Below are 20179 nucleotides of genomic sequence, written 5' to 3'. Positions count from 1 at the left end.
CTCCTTCTCCTCCTTCTCCTTCTCCTTCTCCTCCTTCTCCTTCTTCTTCTCCTTCTTCTCCTTCTCCTTCTCCTTCTCCTCCTTCTCCTTCTCCTTCTCCTTCTTCTTCTTCTCCTTCTTCTTCTCCTTCTCCTTCTTCTTCTCCTTCTTCTCCTTCTTCTCCTCCTCCTCCTCCTCCTTTCTAGCTATTGAGGCCTGGGATGGATTCCATGGATACTAGGAAAAGTGTCATTTGTCCTATGGATACAGAAAGCAACATTTCATATTTTTAAGACAAGTTTCAATTTGCAAAGCACTATTCATATGTAATCTTATTTAAACCACACAGAAACCCTAAGTGCTAAGTTATTGTTATTATCCCCATTCCACAGACAAGGAAAATGAGTCTAAGAGACATTAAGTAACCCACCCAGGATCACACATCTAGTCTGGAGAAGGATTGAAGCCCAGACCTTCCTGACTTTAAGTGAAGTGCTTTATCTAACAAACCCATTGGGTCCTATATGCCTATGAGTCATAGTACACCAAGAACCACCACAACAGATGACTCAGCAGAAAGATCTATGGTGGATACCTTAAGGAATGTGATCCTTAAAGGGTGCTGTTGATAAGCAAAATTCAGTAAGAAATTCTTATCTTATATTCCATTAGAAAGTAAGTTTTCTGAAGGCAGGCACTGTGTCTTTCTGATTGTGTTTGTAATCCCAGAACTTAGCACAGTACCTGGCACATAATGAATGCTTAATAAATGCTTGTCGAATTCACTCAATAACCAGATGGTCTATCAATACGTGGTTGGATTATTTTGGGTCTAGCCCTATGATTTCATCTTTTTGGGGAACTCTTGGCATGAAAATTCCATGCCCTTTTGCAGCTTAAGCAACTCATGTGTATCTGATCATTTTAGAGTTATTTGGTGCCCATAGAAATTGAGTGACTATATGTGAGAGGCAGGTTTTGATCCCAGGACTTCCTACTTGTAAGGCTGTCTCTCCACCTATTATGTCATGTTTGCTTTGGGGTAGAAATGTAAATCTCTAAAATAATAAGGATTTCTTGGGGATAAAGACCATGGAAGAAAAAAGATAGGACAAGGTCAAAACTGTGCACTTGCATTAGAGGAACATTGGTCCCATCTGGAAATCCTTCTCCTAGTGGTATATCATTCTTGTATACCATATAGATTTAGGTCATTCAAGAGTCTTTGGGAGAAATAAATCAGCATTGCTCAGAAGTTTGCTATTGGAAGCCAGTCAATAAGCATTTATTTAGACCCTGTTGTGTGTCAGGCACTGTGATAAACACTGATGATACAAAGAAGACAAAAAATAGTCTTTGCTCTTAAGGAGCTCACAGTCTAATGTGGTATTTGAAGGAATCAAGGAAAGGGCAGAGGACGTGAGGAGAGAAACAATTCCAGGCATGGGGGACAGTTGGTAAAAATTCATGTGGGGAAATGATGTGTCTTGTGCAAGGAACAGCAAAGGAGGCCAGTGTCATTGATCAATGAGTACATAGCTGAGGTGGGTGGGTAGGAGGGTGGCAGGTACCATGGTCAGACCTTCCTAAAAGATGAACTTTAGGAAGATTGGATAGCTAAGTGGAAATTGTACTGAAGCGGGGAAAGACTTGAGGCAGCGAGACCACTGAACAGGCTATTGCAAAAGTCTAGACCTGCTGTGATGAGTACATACATGAAGGTGGTGGCAATGTCAAAGGAGAGGAGGGAAACATGAGAGATTTTATAAAACCAAAATCAACAGGATATGAAGGGTGAGAGTGAGGAATCAAGGATGACGCCTAGGTTGTGAGTCTGGGTTGCTGAAGGATGGTCATATCCTTTACAATAACAGGGAAGTCTAGAAGAGGGGAAGATTTTTTGGGGGAAAGAGCTGAATGAGCTGAATTTGGGGCATGTTGTATGTCTATAGCAAATCCATTTCAAGATGTCTATAAATATAATTAGATAAATATATATAAATACATATTAAAAGTATATATGTATATACATACATGTATACATACATACACATATATGAAATATATGTTCACACACATACATATATAAATGTCTAGATGTCAGGAGAGACATTAAGGCTGGGTAAATATATTTGAGAATCATCAGCTTAGAAATTATAATTGAATCCAGTGGAGCTGATGAGATCACCAAAATGAAATCGTATAGCAGGAGAAGAGAAGACCCAAAACAGAAGCACTGTGGGATACCCACCATTAATGATTGTGATCTGGACAAAGATTTGGCAAAGGAGACTGAGAAGGAACAGTCAGACAGCTAGGAAGACATCCAGGAGATAACAATGTCATGAAAACCTAGAGAGAATAGAGTATCAAGAAGAGGTCAGAAGGATGAGGATTGAGAAAAAACCTTTAGATTTGGCAATTAAGAGATAGGAACTTTGGAAGAGATCACGTTTTGTTAAATGATAAGGATGGAAGCCAGACATTTATTAAGTACCTACTATGTGCTAGGTATTGAACTATGCATTGGGGATTCAGAGAAAGACACAAAAAAGTCTGCTCTTCAGAGCTCAAAGTCTAATTCAAAGACACATGCAAACAACTGTGTATAAATTATTTATACAAGATAAATTGGAGATAATGAAAGGAAGACATAAGCACTAAAGAGGGTTGGGAAAGGTTTTGTAGAGGTTTGAAAAGGGATTACACTGTTGGAAAAGCTGCTCTGCTGAGTGGAGCAGTAAGTCAAACACTATAAAAACAATGCCTTGCTGCAGTGAGGGTCCAGTTGAGATTATATAACTATAAATTTGTCATGGCTATATTAAACACAGTTTTATCATTTTCTCCTGCTTTGTTGAACAGCACATAAGTAAGAGCAAAGGCAGTGGACGGTGGGAGTACTCTAAGACTAAAGCTTTGTATGGGCAAGATTGGTGATACTTTAGGGGGTCCCCACCTATAAGGGACTTGAGTGAAGAAGATAGTGTAGAGTTGAACTAGTGTGCAAAAGGGTCAAGATGGAGAAAGGAGAAGAATGTAGCCTGTGAAAAGATTAAGGCAACTTGGGAAAAAATTGAGAGTATGGAAGACTGGAGGTCATGGTTAGGATGAAGAGTAGGATTTGGGTTGCAAGGCAATAACAGATTATAATCAAATAAGGCAGTTTTGAAGGTTCATGAACATAGAAGTGATACATTTGTGGATAATGGCAAAATTAGGGTATAACCCTTGGAGAATGTCTTGGGAAATAAGTAAGTTGAAGAACTAGAAATATAAATAATATATTAATATGACATATAATAAATAATATAATATAAATAATAAATATAGAATATGCATAGTAAGGCATGTACTGAAATTCATTGAAGAAAGAAGGGCAGTATCCCAGAGGTTCATTAGATAAGCAGATAATAGGAATTTTGATTAGATGGTAGATATAGATTGAATGAAATTGGAGTATTGTGTTTGAGAAATAGAAAGAGGGCTTGTCTTATAGATCAAAGGGTACCCCTAGGGAAAAGTAATGTTTAAGAAGATTTGAAATGTAGGAAGAGGAATAGGTTGTGAAGGGCTTTAAAAAGCTAAGTAAGGGATTTTCATATTTTTTTGGGGGGGATTTTCATAGGTTAATCTTGAAGTAATCAGGCAGCTACTGGAGTTTATTGAGCAGAAGAGTGATATTAGTAAGATCTGCATTTTAGGAGGATCATTTTGGCAGCTAAGTGGAGGATATATTAGAATTAGAGAGAAAGACTTGAGGTAGGGAACCAACGAGCAGGATACTGCAATAGTGCAGGCATGAGATGATGAGGACCTGTCCTTAAAGTCTGAAGAAAGTTTCAAGTTTAGCTTAGGAATAGTATTCTCTATCTGAGGATAAGTCCCTAGCTAAGTTTGAAAAGGACCATCACCAGATTCTGTATCAGGGTGTTGAATTTTTCAACTATAGCTTTCAAAGACACTTACTAAGTTACATGGAGGTGCTATTGGCATTGGTGGAGGGTGAGCCCATTCCAGTGTCATTACAGACCTTTGGACTGTCCAGCTGATAACCAGCTAAGATGGCAGCCATTTTAGATGGGTAAGAGTCCATCTGCCTCTTACTCCTGGGTCATCTTGTCTCCCTTTCTAGTTTCACGGGACCTTGATACTGTCTTTTGGCTAGTCTTCATGTGAAAGTCATTGTTAGGAATATACAGCAGTCCATTTTTTCCATCACGAGTCGTTCCATTGCTCTTTGAATCATCTGCAATTGCGGTTCTCCTGAGATTGTAATATTCAGTGATTCATAGCCATGTTGCATCAATGAAACAATACTGATCTATAAAAGAGGGGCTTTGAAGGAGAAAACACCCTGGGGTCACTGAAATGTCTATGTAATTTGCCAAATCCTCAAGTTTGAGCTCAGATCATAATTTACCTGCTGTATCTGTTAAATATCGATGTACTCAATTGTTTTCTTGTCAAAACTACATGACAAAATTGGATTGATGTTCTTTTTTAATCTAGTTTTTGAATGTGTATGACTAGACTAGTTTTTATTTAGATGATGAGGAGACCCTATAAGGTCTTGGCCTCAATATAATATTCACAATGTCATTTGCAGACAAGGTTATCTCCCTTCTACCCCTCCCCCCAAGGGGGAACTCATTCTTTTTGAATTTTGTGCAGAACATCCTCCACAACATAGCTGAATACCTTCTTCTGATATAGATGAGCACATCGTCCTGTTTGATTAAGTACTCATAGGATCATTAAACAAAATTACCTCTTGTTCACATCTGCGTAAATCGCCTATGATTTTTTTTTGGGGGGGCCGGGCAATGAGGGTTTATGTGACTTGCCCAGGGTCACACAGCTAGTAAGTGTCAAGTGTCTGAGGCTGGATTTGAACTTAGGTCTTCCTGAATCCAAGGCCAGTGCTTTATCCACTGAGCCACCTAGCTGCCCCTATTTCTTTTCTTTTTTTTTTTACCTATGATTTTAAAGAGTATATGAGATATACCTTGTCTTTAAAATTCAATTCCTTGGATTGTGTCAAGTATTATTTTTGTGAGAGACCAAAAAAAGTCCATAAGCTCTTTGAAAACAGGGAATGCCAGTTCTTATCCAGTGTCTAACACAGAATTGCAGCTTATTAAGTCATTGAATCATTAAATGAAAGAATGACACAGTAGGGATATGACATTCCCGATATGTTTTAGCCAACTGCGTGACTATGAAGATACATGTGTTCTATTTAGAAGACTGATTACGAAAGTCTCCCTCTTCCTTTTTCATAATCTCAACAAACATTCCCTTGAAGACCATTCAAAAATAGATTTTATTGAGATGGGAAAGCAGGGCTATGGGTCAATCATTGTTGATGTCTTCTTGGTATTTCTTCTCTTTGGCAATAGTACTGCTTGACTGTTTGCCTGATTTGATGGGTCTTTTCTCACTTGGGCATCTTACCTGACCTCTCTGCTTGTTTGACACTGCTAACTGCCTTCTCTCTTCCTCCATACTTTCTCCTCTGGGTTTTTTGTGGCATTCTTCTCTCCTAGCTCTCTTCCTACCTATCTAGGCCACTCCTTCTAAGTGTCCTTTTGCTGGACCATCCTCCATCTCATTCAGCTAACATTGTCTACTCCAAAGCTCTCTCTTCTTTTTCTTCCCTTGGGTTTACTTGTCATCTTTGTAGATGATTCCGAGATCTTTATCTTCATCCGATTCTCTCTCCTTAGCTCCAGGCCCACATTCCCCCAACTGCCTTTTGGACATTGTAAGTTCTAGAGGTGTTCCAAACTCATGTCCAAAATAGAATTAATTATCTTTCCCTTCCAACCCACCCTCAATCAGTCAACTAGCATTTTAAAAGCACCTACTATGTACTGGGTACTGTGCTATTCTCTAGAGATACCAAAAAAAGGTTAAAAATTAGTCCCCTTCTTTCAAGGAGTTCAGAGTCTAATGGGGCAGGCAAGTCCTGCAGACAGCTGTGTACAAATTACACCACACACCTTACATACATACATACACACACACATACATGATAAATTGACGGGAAATCTCAAAGGAAAGGAATGATGATTAAGAAGGGACTGGGGAAGACTCCTTAGAGAAGATGAGACTAGCTGATACTTGAAGAAAGTCAGGGAATCTAGGAGGCTGAGATGAGGTGGGAGAGTTTCAGATAGCATGTGAAAATGCTCAGAGTTGGCAGATGGAGTGTCTTGTGCAAGGAATAGCAAGCAAGTCAGTATCCCTGCATGGCACTGTATGTGGAGGGAGAATAAGACTGGAAAGGTAGGGAGTGGGGGGATGGGGGAGAGTCTGCTGTCAAGCTTCACTATTTCTTTCAGACACCACAATTCTTCTGGTTTCCCAGGTCCCTAACTCAGCAATATCCTTGACTACTCAATCGCACCCTGCATATTTAATCAGTTGCCCAAACTTGACATTTCTACCTCTACAACATCGCTCATGTCTGGCCCCTTTTCTCCAGTTCCACAGCACCACTCAGTTTAAGCCTTATCACCTCTCACCCAGACTTGCAATAGCTTCCTCATAAAACTCCCTGCCTCAAGGCTCTCCCCACTCCTATGCATCCTACACACTGCTGCTTAAGAGATTTTCCTAAAGCACAGTGTTGACCATGTCCTTCCCTCCTTAATAAACTCCAGGGCTCCCTCCCAATTGTCTCTGGGATAAATGTTCTGTTTTGTTGTTTAAGGCCTTTCCCCAACCAGGCCCCTAGCACATGCATCTTGCCAGCTTCATTACATGTTACTGCCTATCCCACACTATATAGTTCAGCAAAACTGTTCCTCTTAGTTTTCTTAGTTCCAGAACCCTGGGCTTGGAGTCAGGAATACCTGAGTTCAAATCCAGCCACAGACACTTACTAGCTGTGTGACCCTGGACTAGTAACTTAACTGCCACTTGGCTCCATTTCCTCAACTGTAAATTGGCAATAAGAATAGCACTTATTTCCTAGGTTGTTGTGAGGATAATAAATACGGTAATATTTATAAAATGCTTAGCACAGTACCTGGCATACAGTAGATAATAAATAAATTATTGTTACCTTCTTTCCTTTCTCCCTTCCTTCCTCTCCTTTCCCTCTTTCCTCCCTTCTTCCATTGCTTCTTTCCTCTCTCCTTCCCTTCTCTCTCTCTCCTTCTTTGTTCCTTCCTCTTCCTCCTTTTTTCTTTCCCTCCTTCCTTCTGCCTTCTTCTTTCTACCGCCTTCCTTCCTTCCTTCCTTCCTTCCTTCCTTCCTTCCTTCCTTCCTTCCTTCCTTCCTTCCTTCCTCCCTTCCTCCCTTCCTTCCTTCCTTCCTTGCCTCCCTCCCTCCTCCCCTCCCTCCCTCCCCTCCCTCCCTCCCTCCCCTCCCTTCCTCCCTCCCTCCCTCCCTCCCTCCTCCGTCCTTCCTTCCTTTCCTTCCTTCCTTCCTTCCTTCCTTCCTTCCTCCTTCCTTCCTTCCTTCCTTCCTTCCTTCCTTCCTTCCTTCCTTCCTTCCTTCCTTCCTTCCTTCCGTCCTTCCTTCCTTCCTTCCTCCTTCTCTTCCTTCCTTCCTTCCTTCCCTTCCTTCCTTCCTTCCTTCCTTCCTTCCTTCCTTTCCTTATACCTTTGCAGGGTTGGCTATTTCAAATATCTAGAATATGATCCTTCTTCACTCTAACAAAATACCTCCTTTCTTTAAGGTACAACTCAACACCACTTTCTATGTGAAACCTTTCCTGGTCCCCCACAGTTTTCCAGTTGCCCCCTCTAGTTATGTGCATTTAGGTCACTTTGTATTTGTTCTCTTTTTATTTATGCTTAACATATATTTTGGTTGTCTCCCCTGATAGAATGTAAGTTCCTTGAGAGTAAGGGACTCTCTCTGTACTTGTATCCCCTAGCACAGTGACTGGCACATGTTAAGAGCTTAATAATACTTGTTGTTAATAAATACTTATTCACTTACTGATTTATCCTTCCCCTTTTTTGAAGTATCTTGACACTCGACCCCAAATACCTTTAAATTATTGTGTCTCCAGGACAGATAATCTCTATTTGGTCAAGTTCAGACAAATTTCCCTGGCTTTATCATTTCAAGTGTTGTTGTTTCCTCCCGTGGTATATCAGGTCCTGATGTGGTGGAGTCTAAATGAGTTAGCAACCAGTACTGTTGCTGATGAGACTAGGTCACCATGGCAACATTGCCAGATGTATTCCATTTCATCTCTCTATTTGTTGTTCTTTGTCCAGTTCTATCTATAAATATACTGGTATTATCTGGCTTAGCTGGATTTTATGCCAAGTTCTCTGCAGGCTTGTTTTCCCCTCAACTGGTTTTTCACTGTTTTGTGAGGTGTTACTTCTAGTAATCTTCCGTCATCCTCCCTCCATAATGTTTTGGCAAATGAGACTGTAGTCTAAACCAGTGTTGTCCTTGGCCGCCATGTCTCTGGGTTTGGCAAGGAGATCAAGTGAGATAGTTTCTGGGTTTTTTTCTTCCTCTTCCTTGTGGTGATTGTTTTGCATTGGTTAAATTTTATAAGAAATGGCGATAGACACAAAGTCTTTACTTTTGGCCATTTTCCATTTTTCTGAGTCGAAAGCTAGTGTAAATAGGTCCATCTGGAACTGCTCTAATTGCATGCCAGTACACCTTCTCGTCTTTATCCTTACTTCTAGTTTGGTATTGATTTTGACCTTGCTCTAATAGTATGATGATGTGATCTGGATACAGACAATTAATTCAGATGGGACTTCCCTAACAGTAGCCAGTTGGCTTTCTGTCTGTTAAGACAGAACCAATTTTTTGTGTTCTTATTTTGTCCCTTATCATGTCCAGTGCTTTCGCGACTACCTTCTTGAAGAAAGTGTTTATCATTTAAATACATGAGTCTTCTGGGTGGTCATTATGGCTCTGCATTTCTTCATCCAAAATCACGTTTTCTCAATATATTCTTTTGCTACACATTTATGCCCACCTTTGCACTGAGGGTCCTTCAAGTATCAGGCTATATATGGACTTCTCTGAAGAATCCTGTAAAGTCCCTTGATAGCCATAAGTTGCAATTATTTCCATTTCTACATACATATGCCTCATTGTAAAACTTCTTAGGGAAGATTAACCATTGTCCATAAAATGATGATTCTTATTGGCTCTACTCCTGACTCTTAGTACTTCTGTCATATTATCTCAGCTGTACTCTCACTCTGGAATTTCCCTTAATCCCAGGGTATTCTCAAGATGGAAATGCTCTATATCTTCCTGGACCCCCTTCTTTAACTGGGTAAGTTTCTCCCCAAGGCCTCCATTTTGGGGGAAAAGGCCCTGGTGGTATCAGGGAGAACTAAGTGGGTGCAGTGGATAGAGTGCCAGGCCTGAAATTCAGGAAGATTCATCTTCTTGAATTCAAAAATTACCTCCAGACACTTAGTAGTTGTGTGATCCTAGGCAAGTCACTTAACACAGTCTGCCTCAGTTTCTCATCTGTAAAATGTACCAGAGAGGCGGGCAGCTAGGTGGTTCAGTGGATAGAGCACCAGCCTTGGATTCAGGAGGACCTGAGTTCAAATCCGGCCCTCAGACACTTAACATTACTAGCTGTGGACCCTGGGCAAGTCACTTAACCCCATTGCCCTCACCAAAAAAAAAAAAAAGTACCAGAGAAGGAAATGGTAAACCACTCTAATATCTTTGCTAAGAAAACTCTAAATGTGTTCACAAGAGTTGGATATGACTGAAAGGACTGACCAACAGCAGTTACAACCATCACCACAGGTGGTCAGCCTCATTCTTGTCCCATCAGGTACTTCCCCATTTTAAATTTCCCTTTTATGGATCATTTTCTCCCCATTAGAATATAAACTATTTGAGGGCAGAGGACTCTGTCTTTTTACTTGTATTTGTATTACAATGTTTAGCACAGTGCTCTGGTATAGAGTAAACATTTAATAAAAGGTGTTGCCTTATCTTTGGTTATTTTTGATTTTCTTTTTCAGGAGGGCCGAAGTAGTTGCTCTTGGCGACAGACTGTTCCGATTTATCAGTGTATCCTAGCACCTAGCACTGTGTGTTTGACACATAGTGGGGCTTTAATCAATCCATCAGCTTTTATTAAGTGATTTTTATCTTAATCAAGTACTGTTTCTACCTTGCTAGGAGATAACAATGGACAGAAAAAAATCGTTCCTATTTATCAATGCTTATTGAATTGAATTGAATTACTTTGCAAAAACATTACTGTACATAGCTTTTGGAAATATCTGTTGGGAAACATTCTTAACAGTGAATCTTCTCTTTAGTCATTACAGATGCATTTAATTAAAAACAAACATGGGTTTGAAAGAAAAAAAAAAAGCTCTGAGTTTTGAATCTTCTGTGAATAGTCAAAATACCTCTGAACCTCCTACTTCATCTCCAGAAACAAAGACCAAACGCCAAATTGATAGAGCTATTGTATTATCTTTAGGGACTTTAGCCTGGTCCAGAGGGGCTATAGGTAGCCATGCTGGTCATTCATGCCTACGTGAGTCTACCAGCAACCTCTCAAATCTAATGCCTCTAGGGCCCTATACCCACAGAACACTAAATCTCTGTTGGTACAATATTGAACTTAAAATAAAGCTGACATCCCTGGGTCGCATAGTTCCTTCCTAACAGGAAGTCCACCTCCCTACTTTCAAAGTATTTCCCTTCTAGCTGTAAGCAAATTACTAGTTGTAGTTGTTGCTGTCAGCTGCATCATTGGATAAACCATTGCAGTCCTTTCCAGGCACAAGGGAAACTTGGCAGAGTTTCCTGCCAGCTCACTGAGCTGACTAGGAACACTAAAAGCCCACAGTTTGCATAATGCTAATTCAGTTTTCCAGCTCAATCTTCAAACTCTTGTGAGTCAGAGGAGCAAGTTAATACGAGAAAGGTCTTAGACGGTTTGTTCTGAGAGTAGACAGAAGCCTCTAACTGACAAGGCCTACAATATTGTGAGGCAAACTGATCATCATTAAAGAGATAGTGTGGGGTGGTGCGAAGGGTGCTGGGTTAGGAGTCAGAGAGTGTGGGCTTAAATCCTGGACCTGCCTAGTTATTATATTTGGAACCATGGTTAACTTCTCTCATGAATTCTTTGGAATTGTCTTGGATCATTGCACTACTGAGAAGAGCCAAGTCTATCACAGTTGATCATCACCCAATGTTGGCTGTTATTGTGTACAGTGTTCTCCTGGTTCTGTTCACTTCACTCGCATCAGTCCACTTAAGTCTTTCCAGGTTTTTCTGAATCTGCCTGCTCATCATTTCATGATTAACTTCTCAATGCTTTGCTTCTTAATCTCTGTGCGACCTTGGGCAAGTCACTGAACATCAAGGGTCCTTCATTTCCTTATCCATAGAATGAGGCAGATGGGCTAGGTTCATTGAGAAAGTCCCTTCTGACTCTGGTTTTAGCATCCAGGCTAGTTGAATGGAACTCCTTGCTCATTATTCCCTTTCCTTTTCATTTTGTTCAGATGCCTCTGAGCACAATGGTGCTTCCCAGTATCATACAACACAAGTCTTTCTCTTTTCACTCTGGAAATGTTTGGTTTTGCCTAAAGTCTTCATACTTGCAGGGTGTGGTGATACTCAAAGATACCGCCACACCTCAGGGATGTGGCCAGACAGTGGGCACAAAGCCAAGTAGCTTCACCCACCTAAGGTGTGGTGGGTGATAGCTCAGATTCTTACCACATCTTGGAGTGTTTTATTACTCTCTCATTAGAGATAATTTCAAAACCATAACACTGTTCTTGCATTTTTCACCACCAAACCCCCCAAGTATTTTTCTGTTGCTCTTCAAGAATTTCAAGGGTCGAATTTTGTAGCCCACATCAGTAAGCAATGGAATCATTTCATTTGTACATACTATTTTGCGAGTTAATCTGTTGCAGTTTCAGAAATATCAAATGACAAAACAGAACAGAAAATGGCAGACTGAGACTGTTTTAGGGAAAAGAGCATCTGCCTAGAGCCCAAAGATAGAGAGCCTGGCTTCCCTTTGACCTTCTGTGTGATGTTGGGCAAATCACTTAAGTCCTCAGAATCTCAGTTTTCTCCTTGGTAATAAAAGGGGGGGTAATAATGTCTACATTAACTTCCTTCACAGAGTTATTGCAAAGATTGAATTATATAAATACATACAACGTGATTTGTATAAATAATAAATTATGAATATATATGATCTACACATAATTTTATATAATATAAAAATTATATCCTTATATGCAAATTACATATTATAGATGCAAATCTATTTATATGTAAATTTATATCTATGTCAGTTTATAACCCTAAAACATTAGGAATGTGAACTATTCTCATTACTTGTATTGTGGTATACTGGATAGAGAGATGTTTGCTTGAGTCAGGAAGACCTGGTTTCAAATCTTACCTCTGAACACATTCCATCAGTGTGACCCTGAGCAAGTCACTTAACCTCTTAGTGTCCCAAACAACTCTTTAAGTGGCAGAAAAGTACCCATTGACATTGGGAAAGGAAGTTCCTCATTAGGAGATCCTTGTGAAATCATAGCTCTGGTAAGAATAAATAATATTGATATTAATTTACATAGTTTGTGTTCATGCTCAGTTTCAAAAGAACTAGCAGAATTGATACAGTGAAGGTTTCTAGGAAAGGGAGAGGAAATACACATTTATATATTGCTTCCTATGTGCCAGTTACTGCACTAAGTAATTTTACAAGTGTTATCTTATTTAATCCTCACAACAACCTTGTAAGGTAGGTGCCATTATTATGCCCATTTTAAAGTTAAGGAAACTGAGTCAAACAGAGATGAAGTGACTTGCCCAGGGTTTTTTGAACAGCTAGTAAGTGGGCTGAGACCAGATTTGAATTCTGGTTTTCTTGACTCCAGACACAACACTCTATCCATTGTGCCATCAACTGCCATGAAGATTTTGTGGAACTCGTCATAAATGGATATATTTCCTACTTTGTCTTGAGTGACTTCTTCTTCTTCTTCTTCTTCTTCTTCTTCTTCTTCTTCTTCTTCGCGAGGCAATTGGGGTTAAGTGACTTGCCTAGGGTCACACAGCTAATAAGTATTAAGTGTCTGAGGCTGGATTTGAACTCAGGTCCACCTGACTCCAGGGCTGGTGCTCTAGCCACTGCGCCATCTAGCTTCCCCATTGAGTGACTTATTGATTCCAATTTTAGTTGGTGTGGTAGGAAACTTTCTTTTTGCTTCTTCCTGTCATCAGCGGTGTGAAAGCAGTCCTGCAGCTCTGGGGGCCACCCCTCTGGCTGGGTGCTGCTACCTTAATTTGCTCAGACTTTGTGGAACTGGTGTTGAGTGAGATGAAAGAGAACCTAAGGTTCCCTCAGGATGGGTTGAAGAAGGACCCAGTCCTGTAGAGGAGTAGAGGGAAGATGCATTAATCAATCAATAGTGAAATAGAATACTATTATAATGTAGAAACAGTGAGAGGTAAAATTTTAGAGAGATCTGAGAAGACAGGTATGATCTGATGGAGAGTAAAATGAATAGAACTAGGAGAACAATTTGTACAATGACAATATGATAAAGACAAACAACCTTGGAAGGCTAAAGAACTCTGATGACCACAATTCAAGAGGAAGATGATTCGCCATACTTTTTATCTCCTGAGAGGTGATATCAAGATGCTGAATGAGACAATGGGAATTTGTTTTTGTTTGAAATGTGTATCTGTTACAAGGGTTTTGTTTTTCTTTTGTGGTGAAAGGGAGGAGAAAAAGAAATGTTTTATTAACTAAAAAAATCAGACTGAAAAAGGTTTTATTGAGTGATTACCCTGTGTTAAATACTATAGAGGAAAGAGCAATGGCTCTGGAATTAAAGGACCTGGGGTTCAAATTTTGCCTCTAAATGGACACAACAATGAAAAGCATCTAAACTTTGATTAATTATAGTGACCAATATTGGTCACAAGGAAAAAAGGATAAATTATGCATCTATGTGCTCATATGTGTGTGCATGGGGGTGGAAGGGTATGCGTGTGAAACGTTGCAGATACTGTCAGGTTTGGTTGCCATGGGTATTTTGCTGAGTGGTTTTTTTTTGTACAAAAAAGGTTCACTTGGGGGCAGCTAGATGGTTCCCTGGATTCAGGAGGACCTGAATTTCAAATCCAGCCTCAGACACTTGACACTTACTAGCTGTGTGACCCTGGGCAAATCACTTTACCCTCATTGCCCCCCCCCCCTCCAAAAAAAAAAAAAAGGTTCACTTGAAGGGAGGGTGGGTTATATTGGTAAGTAATAGTCTATTATTAATAATTGTTGTTATTGTTTTAGTTATTTTCAGTCATGTTCAAGGTCTTTGTCGACTGCCATTTGGGTTTTCTTTGCAAAGATACTGGGTAGTGGTTTGCCATTTCTCCTCCAGCTCTAGATGAGGAAACTGAGGCAAACGAGGTTAAGTGGACTTGCCCAGGGTCACACAACTAGTAAAGTTGCTGAGGTGGATTTGAACTCAGGTCTTCTTGACCTGCCATGTGGCACTCTATCCACTGTTACATCTAGCTGCCTCATTAATAATAGGCTTCAACAACAATAAAAGAAATCTAAAGATTTGTCTCTTATGAGAATCTTACTTTCATCAGAGTGTTGTGAGGCCTGAAAACATTCTCCCCCATTTATCTTCTATGGGCAAGGCAAGAGTTTTTCTCTCTTGAAGAGAGATATTCATAATTCTCTGCTTGAGACTTATCATTATTATAAAATGAACCTACCGACTAAGCATGGGCATTTACTTCCACCACAAGGGAAGGGGGTGGGGCAGTTCCCTGCCTGAATTATATAAGGATTTTGCAGAATTTATCACTGATGAAGATCTTTTGTGGTTCCACTTCTCCTTACCTCCGCCACCACCCCTTCCTGCCTCCACCAAGAGGAGTTCCTGAATTGAAACCTAGGTGAAGGGGAGCAGAGGTGGGAGAGGTGCCCACCCACCTTCATGATGCATCCCACATTCAGACAATACTAACCATGGGCATAGGAATGCAGGATGTAGGAGAATGTCAGCGGAATATATTTAATCCTCCAAAAGAAGCTTGTACTTGCTGAAATAGTATTAGCTAATATTAACATGATACTTTCTATCTTACTTCATTTAATCCAAAAAAACCACCCCATTAAGGAGACTTTTATATTCCACTTTACAGATGAGGAAACTGAGGCTGAAAGACCTTAAATGAAGTGCCTAGGGTCATGTAGCTAGTAAGTATCTGAACTGTGCTCTTCCTGATTCTAAGTCCAGGTCTCTATCCATTACACCCTCTAGTCCAGAGTAAAGTGTATCATTTTGCCATGGGTAGTATCAGGCATTGGGGTCAGATTCAGATGACCTTGAAGAGGGAAGAGAGCCCACTTCAGGCACAGACTTGTGAGTCTGATAATTTTCGGTGGAGGGAGGGACTTCCAAACAAGACAAAGTTGGAGTAAGATCTCAGGTGACGTCAACTTTCTCAGGCATCTGTGCTCCCAGCCAGCACTCTGAGGGATGTCTAGAGACCTAAAGCCCCATATTGGTTCAAGGTGTAGACCAGAGGACTCTACTACAAAGCATCATTGTGTGGAAAAGGGTAAAAAATCAAACACAAGGGGCAGCTAGGTGGCTCAGTGGATAGAGCACTGGCCCTGGATTCAGAGTACCTTAGTTCAAATCCAGCCTCAGACACTTGACACTTACTAGCTGTGTGACCCTGGGCAAGTCACTTAACCCCAATTGCCTCACCAAAAAACAAAAACAAAAACAAAAAACAAAAAAAAATCAAACACAAGAGATGGTGTAGTGGGTCAACCCATGGCCTGCTAGCCCCTTTCTTATGTATAATCACAGCACCATTGAACAATTTAAAATACTTTAAAAATGTTTTATTATTTTCTTTGGAAAATATACTAGGTTGCTATCTTTCAGGGTGTTAGCTTCAAAAGTAAGGGAGCCAGATGGAAAGCATGGGATTCTCTTATTCAAATTGTCCCTTGTTGTCATCCACGAGAGATGCAAGACCATACCTCACCAAACCTCACTCTTTTTTTTGGTGGGGCAATGAGGTCAAGTGACTTGCCCAGGGTCACACACCTAGTAAGTGTCAAGTGTCTTAGGCTGGATTTGAACTCAGGTCCTCCTGAATCCGAGGCTGGTGCTTTATCCACTGTGCCACCTAGCTGCCCCTATCTTTCCTTTTTTACACATATCCATGAGCAAGCTTGATATAATCTATGAGAGTGAGTGCCAGCAGCCCTAAGAAGCAAAATACTATTGCTAGCATCAACTTCTAGAAAAAAATAAAACATTTTTATAGTTCTTTAGGAATTGCAAATAGCTCTACTACTGTTATCTCATTCGATCCTCACAACAACCCTGCGACAGGTGTGCTCTTATGCTTCCCATTTTACAGATGAGCAGACTGAGGCTGAGAAAAGTTAGGTGACTTTCCTAGGGTCAGACATCTAGTTAGTGTCTAATGCAAGATTTGAATCATAGCATCTTTTATTTAAAATATTTTAAAGTAATAAACATTTTTATTTATAGTTTTGGGTTCCAATTTTTATGCCTCTTTCCCTCCTGCCCTCCCTGAGGCGGTAAGTAATCAGATGTAGCTTATACATGTAACATTATGTAAAACATTACCACATTACTCATTTTGTACAAGAAAACTTGAACAAAAGAAAAAATGAAAGAAAGTGAAAAATAGCGTGCTTCAGTCTGTGTTTCAATCAATATCAGTTTCTTTGGAGATGGATAGTGTGTTTTCATTGATAGTCCTTTGGGATTGTCTTGGAATCAATATATTGATAATAGGTCATTCACAGTTCTTCATCAAATAATATTCTGTCTCTGTGCACACAGATTTTCTTGGTTCTGCTCTCTTCACTATACATCAGTTCATAGAAGTTCTTTCCAGGCCTTTCTGAAAATATAGCATCATTTTAAAGAAAAGATTGTATTCACCTAATTTCTTTTATTTCAGGGATGATTCTTGCTCTAGGCTCTGAGCAATGCTCATCTACATGTACAGTTGCCACTGGACCAGTATTTAATCAACCTTCCCAGTTAATTACTGTAGAATCAGAGCAAGGTCACTAACTATCTTATTAGTGATTTTTAAAAAATGGTTTAACTCTTGATGGCTGATGGAAGCAAGCAGTTGGATTCTTGAATAAGGAAAACTTTGGACTTAGTAACTTTTTTTTCTTTTAGAAGAACTTAATCTAGATCAGGGGCTTGTTTTTTTTTTTTGTTTGTTTTTTGGGGGGGTTTTGTGGGGTAATGAGGGTTTAAGTGACTTGCCCAGGGTCACAAAGCTAGTAAGTGTCAAGTGTCTAAGGCTGGATTTGAACTCAGGTCTTCCTGAATCCAGGGCCAGTGCTTTATCCACTGTGCCACCTAGCTTCCCCCCAGGGGCTTGTTTTAATCTATTTTTGTGTCATGGACCCTTTTGGGAAGTAGAGTCGAGTCTATGGACCCCTTTCTTAGAATAACATTTTTAAATGCATATGGTATTGCAAAGGAAACCAAAGATACTGAAATATAATTACCAAAATGTTTAGAAAAAACAAATTCAGAATGATGTTTTAAAGTGTATAAAATAAAATATATGGCATTAGAAAAGAAATTAATCATATTGAAATAAAGATATATATATATACACACTTATACGTATCTATAATTACATATCTACACATATCTACTGCATTATATATACACATATAATATACATATATACACATCTATATCTATATATTTTTTCCCTTTCTAATTTTTCAAACTTCCTGAAATCTATCCAGGGGGTTGGGGGTGGTGGTATTCATGGCCATAAAATTAAGAACTCTTGATCTAGAGATAGTATTTCTTGTTTAATGCCTTGGTTAATCCAAAATAGACTAGGAAATAATCCCTTATAGCTCTGTATGATCTTTCACCATTCACAAAATGCTTTCCCATAACCCTCTCCTGTGATACTCATAAAATGTCCATAAATAGGTTGCTAGGCATTATTGACCCTATTTTAGAGTTGAGTAAACTAAAGCTCAGAGGGGTTAATGGTCCTCCCCTCCCTCCCTGAGGCCAGAGAGATAGGAAGCAGGAGAGCCCCACCTCAAATCCAAGTCTTCCATCTCAAAGTCTAGAATGCTTTTCCTTTGAACTGTAACTCTTGATTTCATTTCCCACAAGGCAAATCAACAAAACCTGAATGGTTCATATTCAGTTTGTTCGTTTTTAAGACAGTCTCCCCCCATTTTACCTAGGCTGGAAGGCAGGGTCTTCTCACTGGCTCCATCTCAATACTGATGGGCAAGGGGGCTTTAACCTGGTCTGTTTCTGACCTAAGATGTTTGTTGCCCTTAGCCAAGCCCCATTCCCCAGCCCTCCAGGTTCCCCACATGGCCCCAGTTTTATCACAGGTACCTGATTGGCATAGCCTCCTGAGCCTCAGAACTCCTAGCTCTAGTGAGATCTGCTAATCTCTGCCTATCTAGGAGCAAGAACTCAAGTTTTCACATTTGCAAACAAGAAATGCTGAGCATACAGTTACTGAGGGTGTTGCTCTAGGACCTGGACTTTTTACTTGTGTCAGAGACAGCTTCTGGAACTGGTGGAAAGTTGAATTAGCAGAATTGTGTCTCCCAGAATGAGCTCTCTTAGTTCCTATTGGGGGTGGTTCAGGCAGTTAAAAGCACTCAGATTTGAAATCCTCAAGTGTGAAGCTTCTTCAAATAATTAAGATTTGTAGATGAGCCTGAAACACCTTTAGGATCTTTGCTTCATATTTTTTCCTGCCTCAGTCATTGCTTTTTAGTTGAGATTGGCAGTGTCACACACACACACACACACACACACACACACACACACACACACACAAACCATACTACATACAGGCATACATTGTTTGTTGTTCTGTTGTTTCAGTCATGTCTCTGACTCTTCGTGATCCCATTTGGGGTTTTCTTGACAAAGATACCTGAGTGGGTTTGCCATTTCCTTCTCCAGCTCATTTTATAGATGAGGAAAGTAAGGCAAACATGGTTAAGTGACTTGCCCAGGGGTCACACAGCTAGTAAATATCTGAGGACAGATTTGAATTTAGCAAGGTGATTTTTTCTGACTCCAGGCCTGGCCCTCTATCCACTGAGCCACCTAGCTGTCCATCCACCCATCCATCCATCCATCCATCCACATATACATGCATACACACACACACACATACACACATACACGCATACACACACACACATACATACATACATACATACATACACACATACATACATACATACATACATACATACCACAGTAGAGAGGGCTAGATTTGGAATCAGGAAGACCTGCAGTTGAATTCCACCTCCCTACTAATTGATCCTCAATTTGCTCATCTACTTCTCAGGGTTGCTGTGAAAATCAAATGATAAAAGGTAAATAAAGAGCTTTGCCAACTTTAGAGCTATAGAAATGCTGGTTGTTCATCATATTGGACCTCTCTGGGCTCAGAGAACACCATAGATTCTTTCAACTGAGCATGTTCAAAATCTACTCTTTTAACACAAATCTCAGGAAAAGCAAAGAACAAAATATATCCCCCCCCCCAAAAGAAAGGCTTTAAGCAGAGCTTAAATTATTTCTTTGTGACTTTTCTGCCTGATTCATTTTAGCCCCTGGCCCCATGGACATGTGCTAATTTGCCTGGCAATTTTGTTTGTGGAGATCATTTAAATTTTCCTGAGTTTATTTGACCCCAAAATATTTTCCTATATGAAGGAGTCATTTTGGATAATATTGCAACAAAACAAATTTGGCCATGCACACCCTGCAATGTTGTTGCCAGGATTTTATTTATTGAATTTGGTTTTCATTATTTTTATGACCAAATTGCCATTTCCATGAATGAACCCCTGCACCGCAGATCCCTGGGGACTCTAGACCGGTGCATCGGCTTATTTCATTTGGTTAGTTAGAGCCACAAAGTCTTTAAAAAGGAAAATCTCTGCATTGAAACTTGAAAAAGACAAAGAACAACACATTTTTTTTCAGTTGTGGTTGTTGTTGTTCCTGAATGGAAAACATATTTTCCAGTTGGGCAATGTTGCTCTTCATTTAAAAAAAAAAAAGAATTCATTTGCAGATGCTACTCTAGACCTGGATTGAATCCATCTCTGAAGTGCCACCATATCCCT

Source organism: Dromiciops gliroides, chromosome 4 (assembly GCF_019393635.1).
Source record: "Dromiciops gliroides isolate mDroGli1 chromosome 4, mDroGli1.pri, whole genome shotgun sequence".
In the NCBI taxonomy this organism is placed as follows: Eukaryota; Metazoa; Chordata; class Mammalia; order Microbiotheria; family Microbiotheriidae; genus Dromiciops; species Dromiciops gliroides.
The sequence above is the reverse complement of the archived record's forward strand: the minus strand, read 5'-3'. Positions refer to the sequence as shown.